This window comes from Hemibagrus wyckioides, linkage group LG05, assembly GCF_019097595.1.
Source record: "Hemibagrus wyckioides isolate EC202008001 linkage group LG05, SWU_Hwy_1.0, whole genome shotgun sequence".
NCBI lineage: Eukaryota > Metazoa > Chordata > Actinopteri > Siluriformes > Bagridae > Hemibagrus > Hemibagrus wyckioides.
The window spans coordinates 17,901,685-17,915,993 of record NC_080714.1 but is presented as its reverse complement, the minus strand read 5'-3'; the positions used below and the strand labels follow the sequence as shown (position 1 = coordinate 17,915,993).

Sequence of the window (14,309 nt, the reverse complement as noted above, 5' to 3'; positions counted from 1 at the left end):
AGTTTGCTGCTGCTGGATGTGTTTTGCCTTCATAGAAACGCTTCCCGGCTGCAACATTGAGCACTAAGTGTCAAAACATGTCGTGTTTCATTTCATTTTATCTCATTTCTGTGACGTGGGTTCTTCTGCTTAGCTTGGGACTAAGATAAACAAGCGGTTTGATTGACAGCCTACTGTCTCTTCTTAAGAGTTAACAACGCAGCCAGCTTCCATCCACTTACACCATCATTTCATTTCTTTTTAATATTTCACAATTTTGTTTTTATTTTTTATCCAAAAAAAGTGTGTTGATGCACTGTGTAATCTGTGTCACCGGACACGCAAAGCTAATTCACATGGTCTAGTTCCCCATTTACAGAGTGTTTTAGACTAGATGTATGCTATCCATCAAAAACACCACTATCCAGGTTCAAGTGACTGTTTATCAACAACTGACACATTAAATGCTATTATTGTTTATTACACTGAATTGCAGGTATGTAAATAATCATCTATCTCATTCATCATACATTCATTAAGCACACTGGGGAACAAGATGAGAATGCAGTCAGGGTGGGACGCCACTCATTCACATCTAAAGCGTTTAGGAGGAAACCATGAGAAGACCCGGAGGAAACCCACATAAATGACAGCAAGGTGGCATTTGTACCTGCTGTGCCACTGTTCTGTGAAGTTCATCTCCTTTTTTTTTTTCCTACTACAAACCGTGACAACATTTGTGAATGAAGTGCTCAAGCACCTTCAGAAGGAAATAGATTTATCCAGCGTGTTATGCACGATACATCGTTAGTTACTTGTTACTAGTTACTTGTTGGGACAAATAACCACAGAAGGTTGCAGTTTGAGAGTGATCAGTGTGCGGATCACGTCATTCACAGGATGAGTGTTTCTGTGGGTGTTTCGTTGAATCATGGCATTGACATTATCCAGTCAAAGGAAATGATATTAATTTGTTGCAAAAGAATAATGCAGCTGTAAGATTCTTGAAATGTAGTCGAAGTGAAATCCCTACAGATGCGGCATGTGTCGGTGATGTTGGCTGGTGGTGAAAGTTTTTGAAAGATCTTTTTAAGGATTTAGGAAAAATGGTCATTGTGAAGTCAAGCAAAGAATAATAATACGGGTTAGAAAAAGATATATTTAGTTGACCAGGATTGACTTAAAATGGAACAATAACAGCATCTTTTTATGGGCCAATTTAAGAGTCTGGACCATGATGCATGTCTGGTCAGTTGGTATTTTGTCCAGTCCTGTGCTGCAGTATATGTTTAAATCCTATATTGATGGTATGTGTTTAAGTGCAGCCCAAAGCAGCAGCTGTGGCATAAGCAACTTCGGCTGGATTCCGTTGTAATGAAACTGAATAAAACCGGTGGATGGAATCTCTTGCCCTGAAAGCTGACATGTATTTTCTTGTTTTGATTTGCATGATGTTATAACACATCTTGGATTTGAGGGCAGAAGAATCATGAAGTGTCATGAAATTGCCACTTGTGCAGTCAGCTGTAAGTCAATGGAGTGAATTATAGGATTCACAGTGCTATACATTCCACATTGCGTTTTGAACCCGACACACACGCCTGCACTTAGAAGCAACTTGAAGACATTAAAGGCTGTCGTGTTTTGAGAGGCTTTAAGAACGTGCTGGCAAGATGTTAGCTGGCCTGCAGTCATAAAATCACAGTTCATAAGATCATTTGTCTGTTAAGCTAGATGCTTCAGGATGAAGCTGCACATCAGATGTGAGGTGCTTGTGTCCTTTTCTGGGATTAAACATCCCAGGTCCTGGTTTAACTACATATCAAACTCATAAATTGATTAGTGGGTGGTGTTTTTTTTTTGCATGAATTGGGCAGTATGTTTTAATGTACATGATATTCTGAAGCTATGAAAATTAAGGTCTCATTTACAGTATGAAAGATTATATATGACATTTGACTATACAGTGTTAGAAGCATGTTCTGTGTTCTGTCTCCCAAAAGCCCTTTTGAATGAAGATAGCATCCAATATTCAAGATCAGAAACTGTGCTGGAAGTATTAGGCTTATAATGAATGTTGGTAATATTACATGCATATAGATTTGTGTTGAGTTGGTGTTTAGTTGGCATATTGATGGGTGAACATCCAATCAAATTCCTCCTCGCTGATTATTCTGACAGCCTCTCATCTTCCACTTCCACTGATGACGGATTAATTGAGTCACCTGCTCACACATCGACGGAAAGCCGTCGTAGCCATCATTGGTGGTAATGCTCAGTGGTTTTGCTTATTGCCTTTCTCTTGATTGTTTGGGTCTGAAATCCAGCTGTTTGCTAGTGTGTCTCACTTTACACCCAGAAAACCAATGTCATGGCTAATGGAAGGCTGTCTTTCAACCGAAAAGTAACCACAACGCTGGAATTTGGATTATGCTTTACATAAACACACATCTATGCATTTAGCCTGAACTGGGTGGCCTGGTCCATTTCCCATGGAACTAATAACCAGCTTACTGAGCTTTATAGATCTTTGAGATAGCCATGTACACATTTTTAGAGAGAGACAGAGATATTGAGATCTGGTTTATAGTTGGGGTTATATGATGCTTCGGAAGCTTTTTAAGTGGCTCATATAGTGAAAATGACACATATAGAGAAAGAAATGGGCAGTAAGAAATACAGGAAGAATCGACATAATATCTGAAAGTTGAAAGACTGAATGTCCTCAGTGTTGCATGGTGGAGTTGAGCAATAAGGGATGTGTCATGTAGCTGTACAGAGGAACAGTGGAAGTGGGTGACATAATCAATGAGTAAAGCATGTCATATCACCCCACTAGTTCCTTTTTAAGGGTTGTTTCTTTCAGAATAGGTCTTAAAGGCATTTTCCATGGTCTTTTTGTGGACACTTAACAAGTTAACAACCCTGGTTCTGGAGAATACATTGTCCTGCCTATTATTTTTATGTTTCTCTGCTCCAGCATACCCACTTCAACTCAGAACAGGCTCTTGATTAGCTGATTAGTTGAAAACAAAAAAAATGGCATGGTGGGATGTAGTACAGCTCTAGGGTGAGGAACCTGTAAATTAGTTTAGATTAGGGGTTTAACCCAATGACACTATTATTATGCACACATCTGGTTTGAAATGGAACATTTTTTTCATTATCTGTTTATTTCAAATAATGTATTCATATACTACACCCCTAGATTAGATGCCAAAAATGAACTTTCCACATTATGACCTTATGCCTGGATGTAACTGAAAAGGCAGCTCAGTTTTCTGGTGTCGAACACTATAAAGGTTGTACAGATCCCGTACAGCCAGTGATTCATCTTTAGTTCACCGGTACTTGACACACATCTAAGTAGTACAAATCCTTCAGGGGAATGAACTGGATTGAATGTGTTGTGTTTACTTTCGTGCTACAAAGGACAAGCTGAGTGCATGTGTACCTAATCCAACAGGTCACTGGTTCTCCAGACCCCCAGCTGCTTTACTGTGCACCAGTTGCCTGTGTGTGTGATTGAGTGTCGCCCCAGACATCCTTTTAATCCAGCTGGTGTTGACTCCTCAGTCCCAGCTGTGCTCTTTAAGAGGGATAGAGCGGATGGCCAAACAGGATGGCAATAGACGAAGGAGGAAGTCAACCTGTGGCTTCCTGCTCTCTACTTCCTCGCTCAGGAAGTACCAGTGTGAGGTTTCAGGTTTATAAATAACCAATCTAATAACCTTTTCACACATTCATTGAAGACTGCAGTGGCCTTTATTGTTGTTGGGAACGCTTTGTTTTTAAATCCAGATGTGCGGTTAAGGAATTAATCACAATTCAGTTGGTAATTTACAACATTCAACTGTGGCCACCAAAATGTGGTTTTAAATAGAGTCAGTCATTTGTCGGTATTTACAGAATTTCATTGCAGTTTTTGGAAGTGATGTCTTATTCTTTAAGAACTTAGCTTGCGCACACACACACACACACACACACACACACACGCACACACTCAAATAAATAGCTATAGATAGATATAGTAACACACTTAACACTAAATGGATTAGAACATTGATTTAAATGCATCAGATATCATCGTTTGAATTTTTTCTTTTCCAATTAAGCTTACGTTAATTGTTTAAGCACTTATAGCCACACCCATTTATTGATTTGCTATTGGCATAAACCCAATGAAACTCCAGTCCCATACATCAGTTAAAGATCTGATTTTCATTGATATTTACTTGGCGGTCTGAGACAGAATTAGTGCAAAAGCCTACATGCTTTTAGTCACTCCAGAATTCTCACAAGCCAGTCTAACACTTCATTCATCACCAGTTCTTATCGGTGTAATTTCTACGACAGTGCAGCTCAGACAGGAGTGCCAGCCAGTCATTCTTATACCTCTCCACTCCTCTAGCAACAACACATTCACAGGGACTTGTATGGCAGACACCCTACATAATCTATTAAATAGCTAAAGGCTAAATAATGGAGTATAGAGTTTCAGGTTTCAGGAGGATGAAATGCACCACAGGTTTTCCGCCCCAGTAAAGTCTTTTAGGTTTTTAGGTGTTTTTAGGTTTCTCTGTAATACATCAGCCTTTCTTTTGGTCTTATTAAGAGAAAAAAGAGAGAATGACTGTTTATAACATCTATATATAAATTATCATCGATAACAGGTACTGACTTGATATTCCACAACATTATATATAGCTATTAATTGCCATAATGCATGATGTATCGTTTGTTATTAATTTAAAAATGTCCATTTCTGGCAAGATGCTTGCAACGAATAAAACACTCGAAACAGGTTGTGCTGTTGTGGGAAAATAATCCAGTTCAGGGTGGGACCTGACCTCGGCTGCATCCAATCACAGTCTCAAATCACAGATCAAATTTATTATTTTCCTATAACACTATGGCTCATTGTGTTTTATTCTAAACAAGGCACAAGCTGGCACAGTATGAGGACAGTATTAATCTGCATGGTTAATGTGTCTCAACTCCAGCTATGTAAGCTTCCCTGTTGCCTGTTATAGCAAGCCAGTTCTGACAATGATGTATTTCCGTACATGCCTAGGCTGTTTCATGATTGCTCATTTGCAACATACTTTGGGTTAGATATTTTAATATCTTTGGGCATTAAGGCTGGGTTTTTTCCACCCCTATGTTACATATGTAATAGGATGTAATCGTTCATAAGAAACTTAACTATAAGGTTATACCTTGAAATTTGGGAGCGTTCATGAAGTTTGCAAAGTAATCTCTCGTGCCAACATTTTGAGCCTTTGGTGGTCATTTGAATTGAATACGTGGCTTGTTGTGAGCCTCAGTGCTGTTCTATAAGTGTGAAGTAACACTCGGCAGGGGACTGATAAAGGCGTCTGCAATATCTCGCCACTTTGTCAGAGGGCCGGGAAGTGTTAATTAAGTATTATATGCCTTCTGATATCATGGAGGAGAACGGGAGTAGGAGATAAGTGGAAAAGAAGAATGGTCTCATTCATCTATTAACATACAAACTTCTCAGGTTTGGTTTGAAATTCGCCATCTGGGATCTCGTCCAAGTAAGTCGTCTGGATGCCGGTGTCTGAATCAGATCTGCCTGGCAGGCTGCCACTGTACACACAGACACACGCTACATGGGCCACACCTGGCTGTCCCTCCTCACCTTTTACAAACAGGCCGCAGTGCTAGTGCCACGTGTTGTGTATTATGAACAGTTTCAGACTGCGGGCTGGCACACAGAGCTAAATGGTCTGAAAATAAAATATTTGTTCAAGCCCTCATTTCTCAGGTCATTCTGAACATAATGCTTTTTTTTTTTACTATCTGCTTCACTGTTTGAGTGGAAAGAAGCTTTTTGTGCTTAAGAGAGGCATGAATTTAACTGTTTCTGTACTGGACAACTGTACTGGAGCCTCAATTGTTGGGGACTCGTCCACACAACAGATTTTTTCCTTACGTCACCCAACAATAGACTGGTGCAAAGGAGACAGCAGTAAATCGGAGTCCTCTGACCTCTTGGCCCCTTCACTGAGAGAGCTCAGAGGAATTCCTGAAGTGTCCTGAGGGAATTTTTTCCCCCCGCACTCTGAGGCCACACGCCACCCACGGAAGCTCAGACTCCCTAAGATCTTGGTGGCTTTAGCAGGCCACAGATAAATGGGATTTTCCCGTTCCCCGTGTGCGTGTAAGCCACTGTAATCGACGGTGAAACATGAATTGTGTTGAGTGTTGTGTTGAGTGATGTTGACTTCTCCAGCCTCGCTGGTGTTGAGCTTGAAAGAAGCATAACCACCTCTGCCATTCTGAGGGATGATCTCAGACCTACCAGGGTATATGGTTATGCTTGTCATTAATTTATCCTCAAATTTGACCAACTTTGGCTCAAAGGTTTGAAAGCCTAGTGGCTAACTATCTAACTCGGAAGTTGGGACCTCAAATAACTCATGTTTGTGGTAATGAAATTATTACACGTTTGGAAATGCCATGTCAGATTGCTGACGTAGATCATTTTGTAATGCCATCATGTGTGTTTGTGTGTTTTTGCGGTGAGTACAGAAAGTACTCATTCCAACCGTGAAAGAAAATGCTAAAGGATAGACCTGATGCAACCCCAAAGTTTTATATTAATTATTCCCAACATGATTCATTTGGTTAAAAGCAGGTTTCATTATTATTATTGCCAAAAGGGTAGAGCAGTGCTAGCTGATATACTAATACCATGTCTTAGAAGACATCCATTGTGATGTGTTTATGCATATTGGAACTGTATTAGGGAGGGCTTCATTCTGTAAATAGATAAGTATCTAACAGCTCACCTTGAGGGACCATCAGAGACAATCACGTGTCCACTTAGGCTAATTGCTGCAAATTGCAAATCAATCTGTTAATGGAACTCGGTTACTACCCTGAAGCATGGGCTAACAAGTGGCAGGAATGAAGCGATGTTATTAATAATGACGCGTACCTCAATCTCTTTCCTTATCTCCTAGCAATCACATGTTAGGTCCATGTCAGAAAATCTCTTTATTATCATTTGGACATTATCAGAGTTGTTGTGTGTGGCCTGACTGGTCAGTCCAGGATTTGTGCCCCTCCCCTTCACCCCCTGCAGTGTGTGACCCCTGGGTTCTCATGTTGCTCCTCCACCAGTCCAATCGCTCTTCCACAGAGAGTAGGCCAAACGCCTTCCAGATGGCTCCTCCAATCTGCTCTCAGATCTTATCTGCTCTGCCACATGTCGGTGCAGAGAACTCCTTTCCACTGTCGCTGACATCAGCAAGCTTGTTTGCACTAATTGTGCCGGTATTTACAGCTCGTAATGATGGAAGTTGTTGAGAGAGCCTCGGCAGTTTGTGTTTATTAGTCTGCATCGTACATTCGATTGTTGAGTAATAAACAGCCGGGCTTCAGTGCTAATTAGAGGTTTGGATGGCAGCATTGACAAAAATAAAAAAGAATAGGAAAAGGGAGTAAGATCTAGAATCCTGACCTTATTGGAAAGGTTCAATTTGAAAGGCAGATCTATAGAATGTTTTGCATGGACCAATAATAATACTGTTGATACATAATCATGATCGGGATGTGACTATAGTGTATTCAAATGCAGTGGACTAATATGACTCAAGATTGACCTGAGTGACTTTGACCAAAATTATGGTCATGTGAGCATAATCGTGTCAATAAGCATAACGATATCATATACCGATCACCTTGTGTATCTCACACCTTATAGCAGAGCCGCTTGTTTCCGTTTCTGCAAGCAGCTCAAACAGTCCTGCACTCCAAAGCCCCACAAAGCGGAAGTGAGAGACAAGGGGCCGAGCTCAAAGAAGACTTTGTATGTGCAGGCATGGCTGAAGGGAAGGGACTGGGGGGGCGGCGGCAGTGAATCAGAGTGATGGGGAGAAAGGGCCAAGCTCAGCTCCCCTCTTTCATCCCTCCAGTTTTCCTGCCACTGGGCCTTTTGTCTCAGTCCTCTGGGCCTCAGCCACAAAAAGAGGATTTTCCCCTTTCTCTTCTCCCCCCTTGCTCGTTTTTATTTATTCGATTTCACGCCATGCCGGCCAAAACGGCCCCTTCCTCGTGTCCAAAATGGCTCTGGACTCTTTTGCAGCGAGGCACATTCTCACAGCAAGCCATGAAAGGGCCTTTTCGATGATGCTGGCTCTGTTTTGATGCGAGTATTCAGTGGGAACGGGAATCTCAGGTTCGGTCAATTTTGGGTGTTGCTCACGTTGTGGGAAACAGATTGCCTGCACAGGCACCTCACTTGTACACAAGAGTGGAAAAATGGTGACAGTGGGGCATTACTTTGTTTAACATTTTGTCCCAAAACATCTCGGTTTAGAATGCTCAGCACTACTCAACATCCTTCACTATTTTATCTCTTGACTGGAGAACCAAATCCGGACCCTGAGGATAAAAACTGCTTGATTCTGAAATACATTCATTCTATTAATTCTATCCTTCAAGTTCCACCTGTTTTCACTTTGCCATCAGGTCATTAATAGTATGTGGTTTTTAAAATTACAATCCTGCAAAATGAATTATATTTTGATGCTGCATAGTCTCCAGGTAGTTCCAATGATTGAGTATTTCACATCATTCAGGTCGAATCTACACAAGCCCAAGCTTCTGGATCCAATCAGATTGTTTTTGTGTTTATAAAAGGCCTGCACAGAGGAAAGCAGATCCAGATTGCAAAGAGATAAAAAAAAAAGAGCACAAAGAATGCTGGATGGCTGAAAAATGCATCTTGGTGACACTGCTGCTGAATTTTCAGTATCAAAAGTTGTTTACTGTGCACTGCCCCAGTTTTTCAGGACACCTCTCTGAGTTCCCTGCATTGTTGTGTATTTAAAGAGGTCTCACATTGTTCCGTCTTTTTCGCTGTCCCTGTTTAGCCAGCACAGTAGCTGCTTTTTAGCTGTGAAGTGAAATTTCAGCACTTCTGCATACTTTTGTTAATGGGAAGGTCATTTGTTTATATCATTATTTGTTCATATGAGAATGGTTTTATGACAAAATGTGAGTGTTTACAAGCATTCTGTCTTCTTCAGTAATCACTTCATTTCAGTCATGGTCACGGTGGACCTAGGGGCAGTTGAGCTTACCCAGTCCACCAATTGGCAGGTTTTCGGGGTGTGGGAGGAAACCAAAGAGCCCACATAGTCATATATGTGGAAGAATACTTGATCAGCAAGTAAGTGGTCAAAGCACTTACTCATCTGACATGTAATTTGTCATTCTTATTTGTACAGCACTGGTAGCTCAGTGGTTATGATATTGTAAATTCAAATCCCACAAATTGAGCAAGACATATAAATCAGACCAGTGAACTTTTGCCCACTGGAGCCACATATTCTTGCTCTTGACTGGCAAAAGTGGAACCCATTGTGGACTTCAGGTACTGTATACCATCCATCACAAGCTTCAGATTGTTGTGTAGTCTGAGATGATTTTCTGCTCACCATGTTAATACAGAGTGGTTACTGTAGACTTCCGGTAAGCTCAAACCAGTCCGGCTATAGTTCTCTCACCTCTCTTTATTAATCAGCCTTTGCTGCAAACAGAACTGCTGCTCACTGGGTGTTTATTGTTTTTCTGCATCGTTCTGTTTGCATTTTACAGGATATCATGAGTTCTGAAATACTCAAAGAGTCGTTCTGGCACAAGCAACCATTATGCAATGGTTAAAGTCACATGTCAAACATCTTCATGCATTGTGCTGCACCATATGATTGGCTGGTTGCATTATTGCATGAATATACATTTCCTGTTAAAGTGAGTGCATGAGTTGTATTTTTATATGCATCCTTTCAAATAAGGTTTATAGTTAAATCTCCTCAGATATGATGTGCTCTTGCTGACAGAGTTACTGTCAAGCTGATGAATGCACACCACTTTGCCTGACAGTGCAGAAGTCTCTTTAAATGTCTCACTTCTGTTTTTCCATCTGATCGTCAAGGGTCACGTGCTGAGGTTTTCAGCCGCACAAAATGTTCATGAGCATTTTACACTTCTGCATTTCTGGGTCTCTCGTCTGTCAGTTTTTTTTGTGCTGAGCCATGTTATCACACTCACTAATGCTGCAGGTTTCAGGGCTTTGCTGAACAGTCTAATATTAAGAGCTTTGCTTCTAGGATCTAATGGGTTTGTCCTGTCTGTGCTCATACGATTTGATAGAACATCGTATTTTGCCTAAATTTCACAACCGGGTAATGGCCTTTAAATTCCATGTGATTGCACAAGTCAGACTTGTCCATAGTTTCTTAAAACCAACTATTCTACTACACAACTGCGGATAGCAGTATTCAGAGGTAGTTGTGGTCAGAATGACTTTGACCGTTTAGAGGGTACTTTAGTACCACTAAATGGCAGCTTGTTTGGCAGCATTGAAAATTTGTTCAGTGTAAAACAAAAAAACCCCTAAAAACTAGATAATCCTTTGTTTTTAGGCCAAGTGCCAGAAACTGCACTTTAAAGCAATGTCATAGACAAATGAAGCTCTGTACGTGAATGAAAATGGTTAAAGGTTCATCAATCAAAATAAAACAAAATCATATTTCTACAGCCCTGTTTGGATAATTGTATACTTTCTTTGGGGTTTCATCTGAATCCGTCATTGCTTTTTATGGAGCTGAAAACATTACACTGTATTTTACCTTCTACAGAATGACCTGTAGAAACAATCGCCGCTGGTGCCTCCTGTCCGAATTGACATGGTGTTAAAGATTCCAGTAGGCCATATACTGTGGGAAAAGCCATTTTGTGCTTTTCAGTACTGAGACGCTCCAGGAATGCGCTCTATTCTGCTGACCTCCAGAAAATCAAAACAAAACAAAGTATTGGATGAGTTTAAAATACACAACATTAAAATTTAGATGACATTTAAAAGGTCATTGTCGGGGAAGCAGCACTTCTGGGGGTTTTGAGTTATAAATAAGGCTAGTGAGTTCAAATGAAGCAAAAATAAAACCTGCATACTTTTTATGGTCATGTGACCTGCTTATGCTCAAGTCCAGCTTGCTTTAGCAGTTTGTATTACAATGAAGTGTATGTAGTATGCACGGTGAATCCATGAATACATAGTGAAGACACTCCCATTTCTGTGTTTTATACAGACATCACTTATCCCTTAATTACTACTGATGTCCTCCAGGGACATGACTTTATAGACATATGTCTGGAAATCTCATTTCGTCCGAATGGCATTATATTAGAAGCTTTATTTTTAAGAACCACAAACCATTTAGAGAAAACCGACGATGTATTAGTACAGCTTAAGTGAATAAAACATGGAATCCCTTTCATTAATTGATGTGGAGTTGATGATGATGATGATGATGATGATGTAGTGGAACAAGCAAAATATTATTTGATTGCCTCTTGTTACATTCATACAGCAGGTCATTCTGAGTTTTTACTGTAAAACAATCCAAAAAAGCAGATTCTGTTCCTTTTTTTTTTTTTTTAAATATATAATTTTACAGTCATATAAACAACTCATCCCCTTCTACTATGACATGCTGCATCACATAAATTAAGCAGAGTGCAAAAGTTTCAGTTTCATACATGAAGCCCTTTTCAGAGTTTGTTATTCAGCTGGTGCTTACTGACCATAAACCTTGCTGCTAGGTCAGCCGAATCGTGGTCAGTGTGCTGATGGCAGAAGGTCACGGCAGCAGGCCCTTGACCCTGAGTCTTCTTGGATGAGGCTACTGTCTAGGAGAGCATATGGCCCGTCTGGGTGTCTTTACCTCACTGTGTCTGACCATGCTTGCCTGAGCAGCTCACTTCAAACGAAAGGCTTGTCACCCATGTCTAACCTTCTGCCACCCTCTACTTTTGGAGCAGGACAGGAACACAGGGATATGGTTGGTGAGCTTTTTCCTCCCAACATATGGCCATCAGTCTGATTTCATTAGCTTTGCTGTGAAAGTTGTAGGGTCATTATATGAACACACATTTACACAGAGTAACACTTGGATTGAATACATGGACTGAATGAACTGAAAAACTGAAATATCTTATGTTTATGTTTAAAGCCAGGTTTACACCATACAATTTTCAAATCCTAAAATAATTTGTTGATCAACATTTTGTAGTTTAACAATAGCATAAACTGCTTAATTTTAGGGGTTTAAAGGGTCATTATTGACTACACAAAAATTATCCAGTCAAAAAAGCCTTTAGGCATTTATTTCCTTATTTATTCATTTTGTCAAGCTGCTGGTTGATTGTTGGTTCGTTGATTGCTGTGTCTTGTTGCTTGAGAAGTTGTGTGACTGAAGCATAATGCTGTAGGAGCTTGTGTACATGTGTAAAGATCTGGTGCGCCGAAAGACTGCGCGCAGACTCTTCACACTGTGGCGCTTCCTGTCCGAAAACATCCTTCCTCTTTTTGTTTTGTCAGAAAGAGAACTCTCACCAGTTCTTGTTACTTTTTCATTATGAACTTAATTCTGCTCGAGTGAGAATTACCGTAACTTGTAATGAGATTTCTGTAGAGAAACACGTGCACGAGTGCATTCATGTGCATGGTTCTGGCTTCCTTTTTGTTTAACCTTTTCTTCCTAGAAATCTTTTTTTTTATGTGCTTTATTAAGTTAAGAGGTTAAGCATAACAAATTACACAGCTTGAGTGACTTTTTCCTTATTTTGCTCTCGTAGCCGCCAAACAGATGGTTTAGCTTGGTTTAGTTAAGCTGTGCGCTCTCCTGCCTAATTGAGTTGTAGAAGTTTTTGTCGATTAGAATAGGACAGGCTAGTGCGTGTTAGCATGCTAATGAAAGACTTCACACCATCCTGTGAGAAGGGCTGTTTACCAGCAATACTTGAGTGTCTGATCCTGTGAGAAAGTGTGAAAGTGACACAGAATGGCTTTTGAGTGCTGGCTTTGAGTGTTGAGCTTTCTGTGACTGAGGAACCTGTGCTTCTCCTCCTAGGCATTAACATTGACAATAAAGGTCTAATTACGCCTTTGACATTCCCCTGTGATAATGAGAATAAACCTGGTGTGCATCCTTTAGATAGTTGACACACACTCTGCTTGACACACACTATACGTCGATGTGCAGCTGTAGCGTGAGTGCGGATGGAGCGTGTGGTTTGCACTGGATGGCTGTTATCCAGCTCTGTTGTGTTTCATCAGTTCATAAAAGCGTACATGTTTTCATGCAGTCAGATTCTCTCACAAGATTAGCTGCATAGCCTACAATAACCTCAAATTGTGAAGCCCAGCGTCTTGTGCCACTTTCGTTCTGCACAAATGAGGTTTGAGGCTGCAAGCTGGCCAGATGTTGTGTGTTTTGCTAGTTTACACATGCTCGTGTGTCACGAATATATTCAGTCCAAGAGCTAGTGAAGTTATTGTTTTTTTTGTTTTGTTTTTTTGTTTTTGTTTTTTACAATAACTGAAATGAAACAAAGCTTATAAAGTGATTTCATTTTGTCATAATGTACTGCAACAACCACTACTTAGAACAATAGTTATGTTTGCTAGCCAGCAAACTAGCTCAGGCTTCACAGGAATTCATTTGAAGTAGCTAAGTTAGATAGCTAGTTTAGTAACAGTTCACTGGTCAGCTAGTACAGTGCTAACAAACTGCTTCACATTTATAACATTAATATTTCCTGTGATTTATTTTTCAGTAGCCAAATATGTCAGAATGTACTGTAACGGTCAACATTTTGGCTTATCATTAGCTAGCTGCTTAGCTAGTCGAATAATAAGTAATAGGTAGATATGATTTGTGTTTATTCATTTTTAAGGAGAATATCCTGTCAGAATTCATAAACATTTAGGTTAGCTAGCTAGCCGTTATCAAGCTGACTAGTAAAGTGCTAAAAAAAAAAACAACCTGGCTTATATTTGTAGTTAGACGTGATTTTGTTTTTTTAAAAAAACTTTTTGGCATGTTCTCTGTGATTTCTTCTTCAGAAGCCAAACCTCAGTATGTAGCTAGTAAGTTAGCTAGACAGACAGTGTACAAGCAGCAGGCTTGTTGATTCATTTGCTGATATTAAACTCACAGGATTTCATTGTTTCAATGTGCATTTGAATGTCCACATTCCCATCAATAATTATAGCCAAACCTGTCAAAAATACACCAAAAAAAATAGCCGGTTGGCTAGCTTACTGCTAGTGAACATGCTAGCATTTTCCACAGATAGATGAATATTTCAGGGTCTTAGCTTTAACCTGTTTTGTCTTTGCTAGCAAGCTATATCATCTGATTAAGCCAGTCAACCAGACCAGAACACACCATTACAAAACAAACACTTTTTGTGTTTAAGGGAAGCATTTTGTTTGTTTAAGGGAAACA

The 14,309-nt window shown here is 40.1% G+C and overlaps 1 protein-coding gene across 1 annotated transcript in view; it reads left to right on the top strand.

Moving 5' to 3' along the window:
• Positions 1–14,309, top strand: part of prex1 (phosphatidylinositol-3,4,5-trisphosphate-dependent Rac exchange factor 1) — an 83,298-nt gene that overhangs the window by 635 nt on the left and 68,354 nt on the right. The window lies entirely within an intron of this gene.